The 11,252-nt window shown below is 40.5% G+C and overlaps 1 long non-coding RNA gene across 1 annotated transcript in view; it reads left to right on the top strand.

Annotated features, from left to right (window-relative positions):
• The first annotated feature begins 408 nt into the window (after positions 1-408).
• The window catches only part of LOC142830319 (uncharacterized), a 114,002-nt gene continuing 103,158 nt past the window's right edge, over positions 409-11,252 (top strand). The window contains exon 1 of the long non-coding RNA XR_012905487.2: positions 409-499. This is a non-coding gene — a long non-coding RNA (uncharacterized LOC142830319). The remainder of the gene's footprint in view (positions 500-11,252) is intronic.

The following is an 11,252-nucleotide window of genomic DNA, read 5'->3' as shown; positions in this document are numbered from 1 at the left end:
GTTCTTAGTTCACTAAATGTTTTGATGACTGACATCTGTAGAATGTGATAGTCAAAGCAAGAATTTGCCCCAAGTAAATATAGTTTTAAGACTACTTTAACAAAAGTACATTGTGAATTTAAGTAACTTCTCTGATTTGTAAAAGCAATGCAGCACTGAGTCCTGCTTATGTCGATCAAAAATTTCAGTATTGTGCAGTCCAGGTGTAGGTCATAACATACAGCATGCTGTAACTGGCTGATTTTGTAACACAGTCACCTGCCCCTTAAGAGGCAGCCAGCCTGGCTTTAATGCAGAACCCACTTCAAGAACAGGTGTTTGTGCTTGGTAGGGAAGAGCGCATGATGAGCACTTGATTCCTATAAAGGCTGGATGAGTGCAGTTTGAGGAGTAGAGCTTTAGGAAGGAGGTGAGGGTTTGAAGTAGGAGGTTGCTCAGGAAGGTGATAAATAGCAGGATGAGGGGACGCTGCTAGAAGCAAGGAAGGCCCTGGAGAAAGGTAGTTGTTTAATTTTTTTTTCTATTTTGGGGTTTGCTCTACATTCTCAGTGAAGCTAATGAATGTTGACTGAAAAAAAGAGCTTGAACAGATTGTGTGCTTGCTATCTAATTCTTTCTGGGCTGGAGACACAGGCCAGCAGCCTACAGACAAATGTGTAAAGTGTCTCCTTTGATGTGATAGTCCCCACAAATGTGGTTGTTTTTTAAAGCTAGTGACCACATCCATAAAATATGCTTCCTTTCAACTTAAGTTAGTCTTATTGCCCTTATGTATTCTGTAATGCATTATAGTTCACACTAAAATAAAGCAAGCAATCTGAGTTAATGTTCTGGAAATACCTTATTTATAAGGTTGCTGTAAGTTAGGATGGGTCCTGTCTTGGGCAGGGGGCTGGACTTGATGACCTCCTGAGATCTTCCAGCTCTGATTCTGATGCTGGCAGTGATATATAAGATCATAAAATAGTGTATGGCTAAAGCAGTGACCAATGACAAATTGTTCAAGGACACATGAAAAGCCCTCAGTCCCATAAACATATGGCTACAACAAAGAGAAACAGAGATACTCATGGTACATTTGTCCATTCATTTGATTAGAATTGTATTGAAACAGCACTTTCATATTTGTCCAAATTCTATTGCCTTCCTCATCTAACTAGACCTGTTAATGTTACTAGGGTTATTCACATTGAAAGCAAGATTTTGAAAATCTGATGCTGACCACGCCAATAAACTGTTGACTGTTTCTCTAATGTTGTATGAAAGGACACCTGGCTTTCTTGAGTAAGATATGCAGCCAAATATTGTAACAGTGGAGCAATGCAAAAGACCAAGTCCTTTTTATCTTAAGCACATGAGTAGTTGCATTGGGTCACAAGGTATGTTGGCTACCTAACATGCTTCAATAAATAGTTTTTTTACAATTTTCTATACCCTGAATATTTCTATCACCCATTTGCCCAGTGCTGCTCACTCTAGCTGTCCCAGTTATCTGCACGGTGTGAATACATTTTTGTATATGTTTTTGTTAGGTTAAATTGGTCCAGTCCTCTAATATGCTTGTTCTCAATCTTCTTTGGCAACCCAAAGTACTAACATTACCTTAATGGGCTATGTGAGAATATCCTCTGCCTATTGCCTAGACTTATCAGAATGGCTCCCATGCCATATACTGCCACAGGAGTCAGGACTGGGGAAATGAGGATATGGCCAGACAGTACTTCAAGACCAGCAATCTCTGGCTACCAGATTGGTCCTTATTGCCATAGTCAACTGATATCAAATAGATTACTTCTCTGGCAGCTTCAAATATATTGAGGACTGGTCTGCAAGCAGGATTGGGAAGGCACAAATACAGCTTTGCATTCACCCCCACTCGTGGTTTACTAAATACAGATCAGAAATGGGGCTAGTATTCTGAATCCCATGTGTGGTTTTCCTGGCAATGCTCTGCTTGTCAATTTCATTTTGCTTTTTCATAAAGTTTTGTCATTTTGATTGTTGTTTTCTTTGCTATTCTATTTATCACATTGAGAGGGTATTACATTTAAGGCCAGTATCAGCTATCTAAAATGCAAAATGGAGTAAAAGTGGGTGGGTATACTACTGATTACTAAAGGCATAAATAGCATATTAATACACATCATGGGTATTTAAATGGCAATCTTTTTACCTGAATAATTACAGTAGCAGAACGTTGATTATTTGTGCTTGTTCCAAGTGCCTGTGATGATCATGTCTATTCCTTGCAAATACATGGGGAAGATAGGCAAGCATTCTATTTGGCAGATTTCCTTTCTGATTAGTAGATAAACTGGCATTCTGAGCAAACTTTCCTTTTATAGGATAGAGTAGATAAACACTTGAGTTATACTCAAGAAGATTTAATTCCCAGATGTCTGTATCAGAGAGTCCTCTAGCTTTTGAGTTGATGAATAAGAAACATACATCTTTCTTGATTTTTCAATAACTTTTTATTAGCAAGGACATTTTGCCACTTTCCCTGTATAATTAGCAGGAATACAATAATTAAGCACTGCTGCTTAAAATTCTAGCTCTGAACCAGAGAGTACATTCAAAAGTACTGGTTCAGCTCCTTCCCTCTTTCCTCCCCTTATTTTCACATTCCTACTGCTGTTCTAGATTGTGGACTCAAATATGGTCTAAAGGTGCATTGATCTGGCTAATTATTGGGTTACTCACCCTCTCATGTTAGGTAGACATCCCACTCGTAATGTACTAAGTCAGTTAATGTGGGCAAGTGTTTGTAAGAGATCTTGTAATAAGGCTCTCTTTGTATGGTATCATGGTCAGTGTGTCTCTTAGGCTATGTCTATCTAGCACATCGAAATAGCTAATGAAGCAGGGATTTAAATATCCCACACCTCATTAGCATAAACATGGCCACCATCTTTTTTTGAAATGGAGTTTTTTTGAAAAAAAGGCAGTCTAGACACGGATCTGTAGAAAATAACCCTTTTTCGACAGATCTTGTCTTCCTCAAAAATGAGTTGTACAGGATCTGTCGAAAAAGGGTTTATTTTCAACAGATCCACGTCTAGACTGCCGTTTTTCGAAAAAACTCTGTTTTGAAAAAAGTGGCCATGTTTATGCTAATGAGTGGGTTATTTATATCCCTGCTTCATTATCAATTTTGATGTGCTTGATTTGCATCCCTCTGTTGACAGACAGGTGTAGTCTAGACACACCCTTAGAGGGCTGCTGCACCTTGGGGGTGCAGGGCCTTCATCAAAGTAGTACTGCAGTAAGATTTGTGGAACATGCTCTCTACATGCCAAAGCAGCCAGAATTCATGACATGTTTTGTTATGGGAGGAACACTGTCTAGGTGAGAATACTACCTAAAGACCTTTTAAAAAAAACAGTAGCAACAGGGTTCAAAAGCATGCCAGAATAAATGTCTCTTGTGTGTGCTTGGTAATGTTCAAGAAGTGTACTACTTCTACCTTCTTTTGGCATATTTTGAAAGGGTAAAAAACATTTTGAAAATCTGAGCCTAGATCTTTAGCTGATGCAACTGGCATGACTCCTTTGAATCAGTGGACCTATGCTGACTAACATCCACTGAGGCTCTGGCTTATAATTTATTTACTAGTCATTTTAATAAATAATGCATATATAAAGTGGGAATCAAAGAAAAGGGCTTGGCCAGTTTTCAGTGAAGCCAACAGGAGCTTTGTCATCGATTTCAATGGGGGTCAGAGTGGCTGATGACCAGCTCCAGTACTATAGATCTGAACTTCATTGTCATCTGTAAGTTAATCGGGAACCTATCTACGTGCCACAAGAACGGGATGAACTGCTTGAAGCCAATAATGATATCAGCAAAATCTGGCGTCTTGTCTATTTGCAAACAAATGTTGATATCTCTGAAACTATTCACTTCTTGGCAAACCTCTCATTTTCTTGAAAATGTTGGCAAACTGTCACTTTCCTGACTAGTCTCATCAACTTTTTTCACAACTGACTTCTTTCTGAATGCCACATGGTGTTGGATGCTTCTCCACCCTCACTCTCAAAACAAACATAGTTTGGTGACCATAGGAATTTTGTCCTGTTCAGCATATTCCATTCATATGAATATGTACACTTCAAATACTAGAAACCAGCACTTCATATTTACATTACCAAATAGTCACAAAATGTTCTCAACGCTATCGACCTTGTTCCATTTTACATCCTTTGAGTAGTGGGGAAAATCTGTAATGTGGTGATGGTTTATATCTGAGGTGCTGGGCCCTTCCTGATGTAAGAGAAGGGGCTCAAATCGGACCTGTGAGGATGAAAATTGTGAGAGAACCTGGGAGAAGGGAGAAACCAGGCACTGCACTGATATCTAATTATATAGAGACTGGAGCTCTGCTGATGATTCTTCTTGGTGCACCAAGAAGCAAAGGCAACAGTGCCATGGGGAATTGACTGTGTGCACCAAAGCATCAGGGCATAAATAGCTCCCTGTAGTGCCTGTGTTCCAGCTTCCTGGTAAATTAAGCAGCGGCATTCATTTTTGTGTGAGGAGACATTGGTATCAATGGTATAGTGTTCTCCCTGATGCCTTGGCAGAGAGACAGTAGTCTCTTCCCCCTTAAGATTGTCCTGGTCAGCACTGAGTCCTCTCAGTCTCCTAATCATGGCCATGCCTCTCCCAACTATAGATGCCCTATTTAACAGCCTTTCTTGAATATTCGTGCATATCCAATGATTCAGCACATGCAGAGTTAGATCCTCAGCACTGCCAACAGTTGAACTATGGGGAGCTGCTCTTTGGAACCATCAGTACATGACGCACTACCCAGTGTGTGGGTGGATAAGAACATAAGAACAGCCGTACTGGGTCAGACCAAAGGTCCATCTAGCCCAGTATCCTGTCTGCCGACAGTGGCCAGCACCAGGTGCCCCAGAGAGGGTGGACCGAAGACAATGATCAAGTGATTTGTCTCCTGCCATCCTTCTCCAGCCTCTGACAAACAGAGGCCAGGGACACTATTTCTATCCCCTGGCTAATAGCCTTTTATGGACCTAACCTCCATGAAATTATCTAGCTTCTCTTTAAACTCTGTTATCATCCTAGCCTTCACAGCCTCCTCTGGCAAGGAGTTCCACAGGTTGACTACAAGCCGTGTAAAGAAGAACTTTCTTTTATTAATTTTAAACCTGCTACCCATTAATTTCATTTGGTGTCCTCTAGTTCTTTTTTTATGAGAACTAATAAATATTTTTTCTTTATTCGCCCTCTCCACACCACTCATGATTTTATAGACCTCTATCATATCCCCCCTCAGTCTCCTCTTTTCTGAACTGAAAAGTTCCAGTCGCTTTAACCTCTCTTCATATGGGACCCGTTCCAAACCCCTAATCATTTTAGTTGCCCTTTTCTGAACCCTTTCCAAGGCCAAAATATCTTTTTTGAGGTGAGGAGGCCATATCTGTGCACAGTATTCAAGATGTGGGCGTACCATCATTTTATACAGGGGCAGTAAGATATTCTGTGTATTATTTTCTATCCCTTTCTTAATAATTTCTAGCATCCTATATGCCCTTTTGACTGCCGCTGCACACTGTGTGGAAGTTTTCAGAGAACTATCCACGATAACTCCAAGGTCTCTTTCCTGATTTGTCGTAGCCAAATTAGCTCCCATCATACTGTACGTATAGTTGGGGTTATTTTTCCCGATGTGCATTACTTTACACTTATCCACATTAAATTTCATTTGCCACTTTGTTGCCCAATTGCTCAGTTTGGTGAGATCTTTTAGGAGTCCCTCACAGTCTGCTTCTGTCTTGACTATCCTAAACAGTTTGGTATCATCCACAAACGTTACCACCTCACTGTTTCCCCCTTTCTCCATATCATTTATGAATAAGTTGAAAAGGATTGGTCCCAGGACTGACCCTTGGGGGACACCACTAGTTACCCCTCTCCATTCTGAAAATTTACCATTTATTCCTACCCTTTGTTTCCTGTCTTTTAACCAGTTCTCAATCCAAGAAAGGGCCTTCCCTCTTATCCCATGGCCATGTAATTTACACAAGAGCCTTTGGTGAGGGACCTTGTCAAAGGCTTTCTGAAAATCTAAGTATACTATATCTCCTGGATCCCCCTTGTCCGTATGTTTGTTAACCCCTTCAAAGATAATAGATTAGTAAGACATGATTTCCCTTTACAGAAACCATGCTGACTTTTGTCCAACAAACTATGTTCTTATACATGCCTCACAATTTTATTCTTTACTATTGTTTCGACTAATTTGCCTGGTACTGAAGTTAGACTTACCGGTCTGTAATTGCCAGGATCGCCTCTAGAGCCCTTTTTAAATATCGGTGTCACGTTGGCTACCTTCCAGTCATTAGGTACGGAAGCCAATTTAAAGGATAGGTTACAAACCACAGATAATAATTCAGTAATTTCCCATTTGAGTTCTTTTAGAGCCCTTGGATGAATGCCATCCGGTCCCGGAGATTTGTTAACATTAAGTTTTTCTATTTGTTCCAAAACGTCCTCTAATGACACTTCAATCCGGGACAGTTCCTCAGATTCCGTTTAACTAACCTCCTCATTTTTGTATAATTCCCCTTTTTGAAATTAAATGCCAGGGTGCTAGACTGCTGATGTGTTCTTCCCACTACACAAATGTTAAATGTTGTTATATTATGGTCACTATTCCCAAGCGGTCCCATAACGGTTATCTCCTGGACCTGATCCTTCGCTCCACTCAGGACTAAATCGAGAATTGCCTTTCCCCTTGTGGGTTCCTGTACTAGCTGCTCCAAAAAGCAGTCGTTTAAGCCATTGAGAAATTTTATCTCCGCTTCTCTTCCTGAGGTGACATGTACCCAGTCAATATGGGGATAATTAAAATCCCCCATTATTATAGAGTTCTTTATTTTGGTAGCTTCTCTAATCTCCCTCAGCATTTCAATGTCAATATCGCTGTCTTGGTCAGGTGGTCGGTAATATATCCCTACTGCTAATTTCTTATTATTGGATGCCTTAGTGTATATACAGTCAGTTCCTGCAGCCCCTTATTTCCACTTCCCTATATGTCAGCTTCTCCTCTTGCTCACCCACAGCCTTGTCACCTCATTCTCGCCCTATGCTACCTGATGCCCAGCGGGCCTCCCTGGGTTTTCAGAGACGGTGTGTGTGTGAGAGGAGCTAAGTGTGAAGAGAGAGAATGGATGCTGGAATGTGATTATTCACTCTGCTTCTCTTTGTAGCAGAGCTGGTGTGTGAAGAATAAGTAACTAGTTTTGTTCAAGAGTAATCTCTAAAAACTACCGTCTATCTGATGCAAGTGTGTATATGTATTCATAACCCTCCAAAGTGTATTGGGAGGCTAAACTGCAGGAGTCAGGGGAAAAACGTGGTAGTATTAGGCAAAATTTTTAAAAGGGGCATGTAGGAAAGGGATTGTTTTTAAATGTTTCTTCTGGCAAAGTTGTTATCATTGACCAAGAAAGTATTATGGGAAATCAATTGGCCTATGAAGAGTATGTTAAATTTGAAGATTAAATCCATCATTTAACTGTGAAACAGGAGGACTTTAATCCTGATTTAAGTACAAATCACATCTGCTTTAATTATGGATGGTGGTGTACCTCTGTAATACAAAATGTGCACAGCTGACTCCATGACCATTCACAACACCTCTTGTCCTCTTCTTGGCTATCTGATTCTCCAGTGTAGTATCTTGTTTAAATCAAAAATCCTGCACACACTTAACACATTTGAGTCACGTTGCATATATAAATGCAAAAGATTATGCAGGATGGAGCAAAGTTGATCACAACCTTCTCCTCACCTACTTTATTAGTTTAATCTGGTAAATGTGAAGGGTTTTATCCACACAGTTTAGTTTTTTATTCCTGATTCACCATAGTGTCTGTGACTCTTTGCAGACTAATCCAAGAACACAAAGTTTTTATCCAAAAGATCTTATAGGCAAATTTCTAATCTAATCATGTTTGGATATGGATGCCCAACTACAGATTTTCAGGTGTCAGCTGGCTCCTATAGAGTCATAAATATTCTGGTAATACCTGTGGTATTCACCACTTCAAAAGCCTTCTGTAATAACCAATACACACATAATGACACAACTTCATTTCCATACTAGAATTAACCTAGTGTTGAGCCTTTGCAGCTGGAGCCTACAGATGCCCCCTTTCTATGCAGCAAGGAAAATCTGGCAGAGATTAAAAGCAAAATGGAATAAAAGAACCAAATCCTTGAGAGACTGCCTTTCAAAAACTAAATCAAGCATTTCCAAATAAAACACCCTGCGTGTAGAATACCAGTGGAACCATTTAAATGTGGGAGCCTAAAGACTAGCCTTCAAATCCTGACCTTAAAATGAAAAGAAAATATGTAGCAGGCTAACAGACTTCTAAATGTACTGGAAATATAAAGGCAGGGAATGACTGGGGAGCCAACTGTGAAAAAACATTGCCAAGCAACTTTTCCCTTTATTCTTTAATGGGTCCGATAGAGCTGTTTTAGTAGTAAAACCACCTTCTAGGCAGTAATTGTATATGATTCAGCATTGCAGAAGTACAAGATATCACATTTCATGTTGTTGAATAAATTCCAACACTGTCTAATTTTTCTCCTGGACCACTAGAGCAGTGTTTATGTTGTATGAACCTTTTCCAGGATGGTTCTCAAGGATTCTCTCCTTAGGTCTTGGTTTGAGAGTTGTGTATTGCTCTGTAATTCCATTTCAAACAAACTCCTGCACAGACCAAAGCCAAGTCTGAACTTCCCCCATCTCCCTGATTTGCAGCCCAAAATACCGTATATTCCGGCGTACAAGATGACTTTTGATGTTAAAAAACATCCCCCAAAAATCGGGGGTCGTCTTGTACGCCGGGTATACATCCCAGGCGCGCCTGGGCTGCCCCCCCCCCCCCCGCCGGCTTCCCCCGAGGCTTTGCAAAACTGCTGCGGCTTTGCTCCCGGTGCCTCTGGTCTGCTGGGGACCGTCTCCAGCAGACCAGGGACACCGGGAGCAAAGGAGGCGGAGGGGCGCTGGGGTATAAGATGAAACCCTATCTTTTAATTAAAAAATTAGGGGGTCGTCTTATACGCCCAGTCGCCCTATACGCCGGAAAATACGGTATATGAATCCTCATTCCTTCAATCTTGTGTGAATTAGGATCTCAAAACATTCTGCTAAGGCTTGTAAATTCATTCAGGTTTGCCAAACAGTTCAGGAACCTCAGCAAACTTTCTAGTGAACCTGGATGGCTTATTAATTCTGAGATGCATGCAAGCTTCACTGTATAATCTAGGTTTCAGAGGGATAGCCCTGTTAGTCTGTTTCAGCAAAAGCAAAGAGTCCATCTAGGTATCTGTTGCAATCATCACTAGCTAATCCTCCAAAAACATGTGCGCATGAGAAGTTTTAAACTTGATGAGATGACTCCTCTGTGTAAAGCAAACTATACATTATTATTTGCAGGTTTCGGTCCTATGTTTCTATTTCATTCAGTCACAAGTTACATTGCCAAAGGTTTTTATAGTTAGCATCTTTAGTCATAAGTGCCAAAGTTGACAGTAATAACCAGTAACTTGCTAGTGTGCATCCTAATAGGATAGTGCTACAGTATTCCAATATGACGTCAGAATACCTTTAAAGCAGGCTTCTGCTGGCCTTTTCCTGCCCTTGGTGATAAGGTACCTTAGAACTTGTCATTCAAAAGGATGCCTGGACATTGTAAACTGACACAAAGCATGCTGGGAAAGACAGACAATTGTATAAACCTCAGTTCCTCACGATAGAGTGACTTGAAGAGAGAAGAATGTGCTGATCAGTTTTGGCAAGATAGCCTTTGGCAAGATAGCCTTGAGTAATTTATATTGCTAATATTGTGTATAAAGAGCCTAGACACAAGAAATGTTCGTTTATTTTTTGATGGAGCTCAGGGGAACTAGATGTAGAAAATTGCTGTGAGAAAGTTCTACTTGATTGCTAGAAGCCAGGACATCTGATCAGAGACTGAGAACTAAAGATTCTAGTTTAGAGGACTGAAAATGTGTTGTCATAGTGTAAACAGACACTTGCTTCCACAGTGGCTGAAGATAAGGCTGAATATGCTTAGGACTTTCATTGCTGAAGTTTGGGCTTTGAAAACTGGTCACTGAGGGTACGTCTAGACTACCACGTTTTGTCGACGGAAGTTTTGTCGACAGATACTGTCGACAAAACTTCTGTCGACAAAGAGCGTCCAGACACATTGAGTTCTGTCGACAAAGCAAGCTGCTTTGTCGACAGAACTCCGTAGTCTGGACGCAACGTTACAGGCAATAACACCTTCTGTCGACAGAGTTCTGTCGACAGAAGGTGTTATGCCTCGTAAAATGAGGTATACCAGCGTCGACAAAACTGCTGAGTTCTGTCGACGTTATGTCGACAGAACTCAGCGGTAGTGTAGACGCTGGTATAGTTTTGTCGAAAAAAGTCCACTTTTGTCGACAAAACTAGGTAGTCTAGACACACCCTGAGAGAGTTTGGGGTCCTCACTAGGAAACTTGAATCTTGCAGAAAAGGCAGTTTTATTTTTTTTAATTCATATAGCCAGGTCAATGTATTCTTGTAACCACATTATCTCGCATTATATTCTACCCATGTAAGGCTAGAAAGAGGATGTTTTCCTGATTATTCTCTTCTCTGGAAAGAAGTATTTAATATATGAGCAAAGGAAAAAATAAATAGGTGAAATGGCAATAGAAATCAGAAGGTAAGCAAAATAAAATGGGGTATAGCAGTTTCATTTTCATGTCTACAAATAAACAGTAGACTGAGTAAAAATGGAACATCTCCATCATAAAATATTAAATTGGCCTTGATATTTCACACATTACAGCAGGGGTCAGCAACCTTTCTGAAGCGGTGTGCCAAGATTTAACCCTCCGTGTCACTCTCCCGGGAGGGGGAGAGGCTTTCTCCACTGTGCAGCCTGTGGACCACCTGTGTCAATGCAAACCTTTTTCTGGACTACCAGTTGCTAATGGAAATTCACTGCTACATATTTACTCCCGAGCCATTTTGCTAATGCTGCAGCTGAGAAGCATGGTTTAATTTAAATTCAACAGATTAAGCATTATAACTTTCTCATGTTTATCACATTTCATTTTAAATAAAGTAAAATATTATGTCCAACACAAGGTTTCAATGTTTTCTTTATGGCAGGTGTGGGGAACCTTTTCTGGGTTGGGGTTCATTGGTCCAC

Source organism: Pelodiscus sinensis, chromosome 7, assembly GCF_052426305.1.
Source record: "Pelodiscus sinensis isolate ZL-2025 chromosome 7, ASM5242630v1, whole genome shotgun sequence".
NCBI classification, from domain to species: Eukaryota; Metazoa; Chordata; order Testudines; family Trionychidae; genus Pelodiscus; species Pelodiscus sinensis.
Note: the sequence above shows the minus strand (reverse complement) of the source record. Positions and strands in the feature narration are given on the sequence as shown.